Source organism: Pogona vitticeps, chromosome 9, assembly GCF_051106095.1.
Source record: "Pogona vitticeps strain Pit_001003342236 chromosome 9, PviZW2.1, whole genome shotgun sequence".
Taxonomy (NCBI): Eukaryota; Metazoa; Chordata; class Lepidosauria; order Squamata; family Agamidae; genus Pogona; species Pogona vitticeps.
In genome coordinates this window covers 18,270,117-18,280,725 of record NC_135791.1, presented here as the reverse complement: position 1 = coordinate 18,280,725, position 10,609 = coordinate 18,270,117, and the positions used below count along the sequence as shown (strand labels likewise).

Genomic DNA, 10,609 nt, shown 5'->3' with positions numbered 1-10,609 from the left:
AGGGAAAAGTAAACCATAAAGAAAGCAGACCGCCGAAGAATTGATGCTTTTGAATTGTGGTGCTGGAGGAGGCTCTTGAGAGTCCCCTGGACTGCAAGGAGAACAAACCTATCAATTCTAAAGGAACTCAACCCTGAGTGCTCACTGGAAGGACAGATCCTGAAGCTGAGGCTCCAATTCTTTGGCCATCTCATGAGAAGAGAAGACTCCCTGGAAAATACCCTGATGTTGGGAAAGTGTGAAGGCAAGAGAAGGGGATGACAGAGGACGAGATGGCTGGACAGTGTCACCGAAGCAACCAACATGAATCTGACCCAACTCCAGGAGGCAGTGGAAGACAGGAGGGCCTGGCGTGCTCTGGTCCATGGGGTCACAAAGAGTCGGACACGACTAAACGACTAAACGAACGAACGAACGAAATCACTTCTGAATTACTCTCTACCTAAAAAAAAACAACCCTGAAAAGGGTCACCAGAAGTCAGAACTGACAGCATCTGGTTGTTATTAAATTAATCATTACTATCTCTTTATTGGGGAAATTTTATTCCTCCACATTGTATATAATGCAGCTGAGCAGCATTTATATGGTCCATACAGAAGAGGGCAGTATTATGTAGGAAGTATTTAAGGCTGCATCAGAGATCCAATTAACTCTATAGTAGGAAAAAATGTTTAAGAAAACTTTACCTGGCTGAGTGATTGGTCTTGTAGTCCAAAAAGTAGGAAAAATCACTGAGTCACTGATTGGTTCAAAATTGGGAAAGGAGTATGACAAGGCTGTATATTGTCTCCCTATTTATTTAACTTATATGCAGAATACATCATACAAAAGGATGGACTGCAGGAATCCCAAACCGGAATTAAGATTGCCGGAAGAAATATCAACAACCTCAGATATGCAGATGATACCACTCTGATGGCAGAAAGTGAGGAGGAATTAACCCTAACCTCTTAATGAGGGTGAAAGAAGAGAGCACAAAAATGGTCTGAAGCTCAACATCAAAAAAAAAAAAAAAATACTAAGTTCATGGCCACTGGTCCCATCACCTCCTGGCAAACAGAAGGAGAAGATCTGGCGGCACTGACAGATTTTACTTTCTTGGGCTCCATGATCACTGCAAATTGTCACAGCAGCCACAAAATTAAAAGATGCCTGCATCTTCAGAGGAAAGTTATGGTAAACTTAGACAGCATCTTAAAAAGCATAGACATCGCCCTGCCAACAGAGGTCCGCATAGTCAAAGCTATGGTTTTTCCAGTAGCAATGTATGGAAGCGAGAGCTGGACCATAAAGAAAGCTGACAGCCGAAGAATTGATGCTTTTGAATTGTGGTGCTGGAGGAGACTCTTGAGAGTCCCCTGGACTGCAAGGAGAACAAACTTATGCATTCTGAAGGAAATCAACCCTGAGTGCTCACTGGAAAGACAGATCCTGAAGCTGAGGCTCCAATACTTTGACCATCTCATGAGAAGAAGAGACTCCCTGGAAAATACCCTGATGTTAGGAAAGTGTGACGGCAAGAGGAGAAGGGGACGACAGAGGATGAGATGGTTGGACAGTGTCATCGAAGCTAGCAACATGAATTTGGCCCAGCTCCGGGAGGCAGTGGAAGACAGGAAGGCCTGGCATGCTCTGGTCCATGGGGTCACGAGGAGTCGGACACGACTAAACGACTAAACAACAACAGTTCAAAAAGTAACATTTCCAAACTCAAGTATACCCAGTTTGGAAAAAGCAGTGCCATTCTTGTCTGCTTTGCAGCTGTTAAAAATGAGAAACAAGTCGCAGAGGGGAGGGGGAGGAAGTTGCAACCCTAATTCATTGCTAGCATGTAATGTATTGAAACTCAGACTCCTGTGAATTAAGTACACAGAACCTTGATTTAAAAAATGAATGAATCTATTTGATGAAAAAAACACACACCTCAAGCTGTTCCTGTCACGAATGTGACAAAACGTGTGAATTCTGATGCTCCCTTAGCTATCTGGGGGTAGAAAACACATGCAAATCAATCTTCTTCCTGAAATTGATCCAGTTCAAAGGCAGATCTGAATCAATCGATCAATCGATCAATCGATCAGTCGATCAGTCGATCAGTCGATCTATCTATCTATCTATCTATCTATCTATCTATCTATCTATCTATCTATCTATCTATCTATCTATCTATCTATCTATCTATCTATCTATCTATCTATCTATCTATCTATCTATCTATCTATCTATCTATCTATCTATCTATCTATCTATTTTTCACCATGACTTTCTCCTTAAAAAGGATCCAAGGCAGCTTACATCATTAAAAGTATACATACAAATATTTTAAAAGAATCAAATATCACACTAAAAGATCGCAATCAATATCTACAAAACCATATTCAGAGACGTAACACACAACAATCCATTTAAAAATTCCAGTCAGCCAGCCAATCACTAACTGAAAGCCTGTCTGAAGAGACACATCTCCGCCTGTTTTCAGAAAGGCAGCAAAGATAAGGTTCATTTGTGTGAAGGAATTCCACAATCTGGGGGCAGCAACAGAGAAGGCCCTCTCCCGTCTACCCATTCAGTGAATCTGTCATGGTGGCGGGACCAAGAGAAAGGCCTCTCCTGATGATCTGAACATCCGAGCCAGCTTATAGACGTGGTGGAGGGAGGAAGCTTCGCATGTGGAGTTACAGTAGATCTGCCTAAGCATTTCTACTTGTCTCCTAACACCTCAGTTACACAGGGTGTTCAAGCTGTAGGAAATCTGAGACATGTTCTTCTTCATTTCTGCAATCTGAGCCAAACTGTCAACATCTCTGGATATTTTATATTTATAGAACGATCTGGTTGTAGAAAGCTCAGCTCCAGTCTGTAGACCTCAGTAGGGGCACCTTGTCAGTTGTGACTTTTAGCATCCTTGCACCAGTAGTCCTAAAGCCGCAATAAGCCCCAAGAAGCTATGGAGGTGGTGGACGGGCTGGAATTTCACACACTGATGTGAATGAACCAGTGAAGTGTTTGGCTGAAGAATAATATCTCATTCTAATCTACTTGGATGTATTTCCTATAGTCTTTGGTTTTGATACACAAGGTTTTTCCCAATCGGTGCCCCTCCAGCATGTTTTAGACTAAAACTCCCATCAACCCAGTCAATATGGCCAGTGGCGGAGGGTGATGGCAGCTGGAGATGAAGAAAGTTGGGGGGAACCAATAGGAAGCAGCTGGGACATGAGTGATGAAAGCCATGACAGTTGACTACAATTGACATCATGACAACAGTAGGAAAATTACATCCATACACCTTGCCAGAAAATTCCAGGTTGTCTTCCTGATGGTCTCAGGTGTTGACATTTTATTTCCAGAAAAACTCTGGAAACTCAGAGGCACAGCGGGACACCCACTGGGGTGCAATGGGTCAAATGTTGGTTTAGACGTGAAGCTCCCTAGATAGCCCGGGCAAACTGCTATCACTCAATGCATATTATTTGCTTTGCAGAGTTTTTCTGCTATCTGCATTTTAGATATGGGATAACACAGATGGGTTGGTAAGTTTAATATGGGATAACACAGATGGGTTGGTGGATTTTTTTACTGTTTTCTATGTTTATATCTCTAATATAAACCACCCAGAATTGTTGCTGTCACTAATCCAGGCAGTATAAAAATAGCATAAGTAATAAATAAGCTGGAAGTGACTTGACAACAAAAAAGGAAAGGCAGGCATTGTCTTTAGAAAATATTCTTTAAAGTTGGCAATGCCATCTCTAATTATTGAACTCTCAACTCCTCACCTTGCAGCTGAGTCTGTGCAGGTACAGATTATTTATTTTATTAGACTTCTACCCCGCCCATCTAGACCAAAGGTCTACTCTTAATAGTTAATTAATAGTTCTGCGATACAAGGACATCTGCAAGCGGGATCTGAAGGCCTTAGGAATGGACCTCAACAGATGGGAAACCCTGGCATCTGAGCGTTCAGCCTGGAGGCAGGCGGTGCATCATGGCCTCTCCCAATTTGAAGAGACCCTTGTCCAGCAGGCCGAGGCAAAGAGGTAGTCACGAAAGCAGCAAAATCAGGGAGCTGGCCAGGGGACAGATTGGATTTGTTTTCAGTGTGGAAGGGATGGTCACTCTCGAATTGGCCTTCTCAGCCACACTAGACGCTGTTCCATGTCCTCCATACAGAGCATGTTAACCATCGTCTCTCGGGACTGAAGGATGCCTAATGAGTTCTCCATGGGCTGCAAGGCTGCCCCTGTGCCACTCAGGCCTCATCTCCTTTGCTAAAGGACACACAAGCCAGGGCTACAGCTCAAGGATCTGCTGCAGGCAGATTTACAGAATTGTCACATGCCAATGAGATGGGTAAACAGAATCAGAAGGCAAGTGCATGGCGTGACCTGAGCTGAAGGAAGTTTGAGGGTCCGCAAACATACCCGGATTTGGACAAGATGAACCCTCTGCTCTCTGTTGAGCCAGCCTGGGGCAAAAGCAGGAGATGGGCGTAACAGAGATGAATTCTTACAATGCAAAGTGCACAGAGGTCAAACATTGAGTCTGAAGGATTCTATTCCATGTGGAACTGGGATTCATGCAGCAAATCCTACCCCCTCGGAACTCCATGTTCAGGTTTATTGACCTTTAATTCCCAGATTAGCTAAGAATACCCTATTGGTTGTTCTGGACATCTGGTCAGCTTTGGCCAGAGTTATAGTACGTACAGTATATTGACAAATGCTGGTTTCTAATCCTACTGTTTTTTCCGCTTTCCCCCCTTTTTTGTCCCCCCCCTTGTGTGTGTGGGTTTTTTTTTTACATAAGTATGAGGAGGGCATATGCAGGAGCAACCTTGCCAATCTTACTTTGTGAGACCACAACACCCAAAATCCCCACAATCAGCCACCACACCAATGCCTGAATGTTCTTATTTAAATAATACATTTTGACTATTTCTTTATTTAAAAGAAAAGCTCTAAGCACATCACAATAATGTGTGTTATCAAGTTAATTCTAACTTATGGCAACCTTTGTCAGAAGCAGCTTACTACTCCTTTCTATCGGGGGGGGGGAGGGATCCTAAGGTTGTACATTTTGCCCAAGGCCACATGAGCTGGGTCCTCTGGATGTCCTCCATAGTCATCAGTTTCCTCTAGTTCTCTTTAAATTTGCTTGTCAATTGTTTTTTAAAAACATTTTATTAGTTTTTCAATCTATCTACATTGGTTTGTGCTTGTCAAACATCGTGTTACATGTTTTGCTTACAATTATTTGTTTTTTACATCTCAGTGTCTTCCCAGTTATCCCCCAAATTCCAAACATCTTTCAAACATTCAAACCATTCATGTACATATTTTGATGTATAATATGGCTACTATCATAATATTGCTTTCAATTGATGATACAACAGGGAATTTAGAGGGAAGATCTGAATAATGCATTTATTCCACGTTTGTAAGTAGGAAAAATGATTCTTACTTTTCCTAGACACTTTTCAACATTTGTTCATGATGAATGGCCTCTTATCCTATTATCTCTCAAAATGGAGTTATATTTTTAACCGATCCACTGTCCATTTAATGTAGCTTAAATATTAATATGCTTTAATAAATGGAATGTGAGATATTCTTTTTCCTTTTCATCTTAAATTACCAGTTGCTTTAAAGTTAGGGTTTCCTGTTCCCTCATATACATCGACATTCATTGGGGTTGCCTCTCCAGAACTATGCCGAGAAGTGGTAGCAAATAATTAGTGAAATAAGGTAACGCATCCAATGCATGGACACCAATCCACTAGATAATGTCTAAAAATCAAGGGAACAGTATCTGCACACATCTCAAGCTCTAAATATTAAAGCAGGAGAGACTAGGTTACACCTATAGAGAACAAAAACAACACACCTTGCAAAATGGATGAATTCTGAAGAGTGCCTCCCACCAGGACAAGACTGGCTTGAAGTCACTTAACAGATTTTGAAATGAAGTGGGGAGATCAAAGAACAATGAAGTAAAATGAAGCTACTTGGATAAGGGACAAATTTTCTGTGACTGTAAAGAAACTCAATCAATGCAGCACTTACATGCATGCAATTTATGCTCCACACCTACAAAAGAAGATCTAGCAAATGGCAGAGATAATGCCTTTGAAGAAGCCTGGTTCTGGGCAAAAAAAGTCTAATTATCTTAACATTTTAATTTGTTTTTAATTTTACCTGTATTCCACATATGTTTATAATTTTATATATGTCTATATACCCTGTTTCCCTGAAAATAAGACCTAACCTGAAATTAAGCCCTAGTATGATTTTTCAGAATGCTCGTAATATAAGCCCTACACCCAAAATAAGCCCTAGTTAAGTGAAACCCCTCCCGCCACCACTGTGCAGGAACCAGAATAAGATGACATAACTGAATTTGAATAAACATAGATTATTGTACATGAAAAAAAAACATTCCCTGAAAATAAGCCATACTGCTTTTTTGGAGCAAAAATTAATATAAGACCCTGTCTTATTTTGGGGGAAACACGGTATGCCTACAATTTTAAATTGTGCCATGCTCTGATACAAATAAAGAACCTGTAGTCATGGCTTGACTAAATATTTTATAATTAAAAGCAGGTGCCATCTTCTGATGAACAGATAAATACACTTAATACAGGGGTATGTAAGGGACGTGGTGGCGCTGCAGGCTAAACCGCAGAAGCCTGTGCTGCAGGGTCAAAAGACCAAGCAGTCGAAAGATCGAATCCACACGACGGAGGGAGCGCCCGTCGCTTGTCCCAGCTCCCGCCAACCTAGCGGTTCGAAAGCATGTAAATGCGAGTAGATAAATAGGGACCACCTCGGTGGGAAGGTAACAGCATTCCGTGTCTAAATCGCACTGGCCATGTGACCACGGAGGATTGTCTGCGGACAAACGCTGGCTCTATGGCTCGGAAACGGGGATGAGCACCGCCCCCTAGAGTCAGACACGACTGGACAAAAATTGTCAAGGGGAACCTTTACCTTTACCTTTACAGGGGTATGTAGACATTTTCAGCTAATAAGCCAATACCCAATTTAGGAAGAGTCTTGGGGGATGGTATTACATCTGTGACCAGGGCTAAGCTCAAGGGAAAGAGCTATAAACAGAATGTTTAAACCCTATGGCTCAAGGTGGCTCAAGCCTATCTAGAACATTTTGTTCTCCCATATGAACCTGCCTGGGTTTGGAGATCCTTGGTTGGGGAATACTTTTCTTGATCCCATCACCTTCAGAGGCATTTTTAGTCCAGAGACAGGAGTGGGGCTTTTCAGTAACTGAATTTCCTCCGAAGAAAGCTGGGCTGTCCCTCCCTTGTTGACTTAGTGGTGGTCAAGCCATTTATCTTCTTAGGCACCCTTCGGTCTCGAAAGACTATGATAGTGTGCTCTGTATGAGTGTCCTCTCCAGAGCATGGAGCCTGGCTAGAATAATATGGAGGATAGGCTGTTACCCAGCCAGCAAATCCCCCCTCTCCATGTCGCTGAAATAGTCCAATGGAAAGGCAAGAGCCAATACAACTGGTTTCAGCGACGTTGCAGGAGTTGCCAGAACAACACGAACTGCCTCCGGGACTCCGGCTCCGGATTTTGCCTCGAGGTTAACTCCTGAAGCCTTTTCCATCAGTGGACATAGCCACAAGGCAGTGGAGACTTGAAATCGGAGTTTTCCTTCTCCCAGATGGGCCGCCTTCCAAGGCTGACGAGCCCCACCTACCCGGTAGCCATTTATCACAATCATCTTATCATCATCGTTAGAGATGGTCACAAACCAAACCATAAACCAGAAAAACCAACAAATCAGGCTGGTTTGTGATTCAATTTGCAACTCAAGTTCAGAGATCCTGTTTTGGCAAAGCAAAAAAAAAAGTGTTGAACACAAAAGTCCCCTCAATGCTTCGTTTTTCTTTGGCAAAACAGATGCCTGCCCACCCTCTTTCCACTGCCCCTGTCGCCTCTACCTGGGCTTGCCACTGCTGCTGCCATCGTCAGAAACAGCAGGCCAGCTTCTGTTCCTAAAGCTGGCTGGTGCCACTGGCCCGCTGTCTCTGAACATCGTGGTGGTGGTGGCAGGATCTGGTAGGGGATGACAGGGAGAAGGGGGTGAGTGGGCAGGTGGTCTCCCCCGGCACAAACCTGAAAAACAAATGGCAAACCAGTCCATTTGATTGATGGTGGTTTATAATTGTTGATGGTTTGTTGGTAGCCATGAGCCACGAACCATCATGAACCACTGGTTTACCACTTCTTGTGTATCACTAATCAATATTATTCAGGTAACCATTTGGCAACTGAATCACTGCTGAAGACTTTTAACGGATGTGGGCTGTACTTTAAAAACAAAACCAAAAACCTACAATACTGTTGATTCAATCAAATTATAACACAAAGATTGTGCCTTTTAAAATTTAAAGCAATATTTCTAATGTTTGCTTTTTTATGCTGGCTGTCCAGAATCTCCCTTTTGGGAGCAAGGCAAATAATAAATTAAATCAGTCAATCAGTGAATGCATGGCCATTTTGCAAGTTTTCCCAGCAAGTATACAAAGCATAGCTCTATTTTGTTGCCACGCAAAAGTGTAGCAACGTTGCTGCTGCAGAATGCAACTCACTTCTATGGTGCATAGAACTGGTGATTATTGCCAGCACGGATGGGTCATGATCAGAGCAGGGACCTCACTCCCCGTTGTGGGAGGAGGTTCCATTTCCTTGGTCCACTGATGAACAGTAAGGTTCAAGAGACATCCTGCGTCCCAGTCCATCATTGTGAAGTCCCTTCATCCCTTCATTCCTGAAGGCTCAGTAACCAAGAGTTTGTGCTCATGAATTCTACATAGAGGCTCAAATCCTATTCCTTAGCCTAGTGGGTTTTACTAGAGTAGGCTCATTGGGGATTAGGTGAGTCAACTCCATTAGTTCCATTGATTCCCATGAGCCTACTCTACCTGCAAGCTGCCATTAGAGTAAGCCCATTTGAAACAATGGAACTGATGGAGGAATTGAACCACTAAATCCATGTGGATTCAGTGGGACTACTGTACTGTGATTTACTATGCTAAGCAATAAGATTTTGGCCATTGTATCTTCTTTCTCCTGTGCTGTCACATAGGCAATTGCTTCTGAATATGAAGCATAGGGCAACCACCAGAAACAGAATATTGCACCAAAGCCTGGGGCCCGGCAGAATCCTGTTCGCCTGACCCACAGCTCCATTTGCAAACATTTGGGGTTTCAACACAAACAAAATGGTCAAGGCACAGAACGGACACACCCTGCATTCTTAATCCTTGCAGAGTTCCCTTCTTTGCAGAAGTAAAGCTGTTGACCCTCAAAAGCTCATCTAAATCCACATCCTTCACTCAACACTGGGCTGGAGCCCAAATACCTTTCTGCTTCCTGAATCTGGGCTTTTCCAGCATGGCCCTTACTTTTTTGGCAGAGGAATGAAGGGTGGATGAGAAGTGATGTTGATCTCTATAGAGCTGGGATAAAGCAGTCTAAGAGAGAGACCAAAGGAAGGAGTCAGTTCGACACTATCGGCCTCCATGGATTACAGATAGGCTGGGTGTTTTAGGACAGACATATATTATATCAGATGGGGTGAAGAACTTCAGTGAGTCCATGGACAAGTTTTCTCTTTCTGTGACTTGTCAATGGCTGCCAGCAGGAGAGAAGTTTAGCAGTAGAAAGAGAGAGATGTGGGGGAGGAAGAGAGTGAGAACAGTTCAGGTCAGGAGAAAATGTCTTACATCAGTGGTCCCTAACCTTGGGCCTCCAGATGTTCTTGGACTACAATTCCCAGAAGCCTACACCATCATCTCTTCTGGCCAGGATTTCTGGCAGTTGAAGTCCAAGAACATCTGGAGGCCCAAGGTTGGGGACCGCTGTCTTACATCTTCCACCCGGTGGCCATTTTGGAACCGCCGATCAGCTGTTGGGAAATCATCGTTATGTGAAAATCGGTAAGCGAAACAGCTTACCGATCATCGCAAAGCGATTTTTTCCCCATTTAAATCATCGCAATGCGATCACTTTTGTGATCGCAAAATCTTCAACGCTATGTGGATTCGTCGTCAAATGGGATGCCTGTTAAGCGAGGCACCACTGTACCTCAGAGGAACACTGCCTCAGAGGCATGGGTGGAAAATTGAATCAAAGCTAGCCACTTCATGCCCAAAGTATCAGCAAAGAAGGAGGTGACCTTAATGAAATTCACAGGCCTCACTTTTTTTAGGGCAGTTGTAACACCCCTTCATCTCTGGAAGCCAAGGGTGGATTGTGACTGGAGCAAAGCAGAGGAAACTGGTACATCCATTGGTGGCAAAAATGACTGGAGCACAGGGCTGCACCATTGATTTTGGGGTGTGGCCCCATTGTGCTCGATCCATTAGCCATTCGTGTTGGTAACTTGAAGAACAGCAACTAAGAAAGTCATGGCAAAAGCTAAAGCAACTGACTGCACTATCTCTCACCTCCCACACTAAAACACTACTTACAGGTAATAACAACTATGAGAGTTTGTCCTTCTAGAATTTTAGATCAAATGGTCTTTCCACCTTCAGCATCCTCATGTTTTGGACAGAGTTTTCAGACAAAGCCT

General features: G+C 43.2%; 1 protein-coding gene across 1 annotated transcript in view; it reads left to right on the top strand.

The window, feature by feature from the left end:
* Nucleotides 1-10,438: 10,438 nt before the first annotated feature.
* LOC110090911 (uncharacterized) overlaps nt 10,439-10,609 on the top strand; it is an 11,549-nt gene continuing 11,378 nt past the window's right edge. Inside the window, exon 1 of the mRNA XM_072979814.2 lies at nt 10,439-10,507. The gene's annotated coding sequence lies outside the window, so the exon portion shown is untranslated. The remainder of the gene's footprint in view (nt 10,508-10,609) is intronic.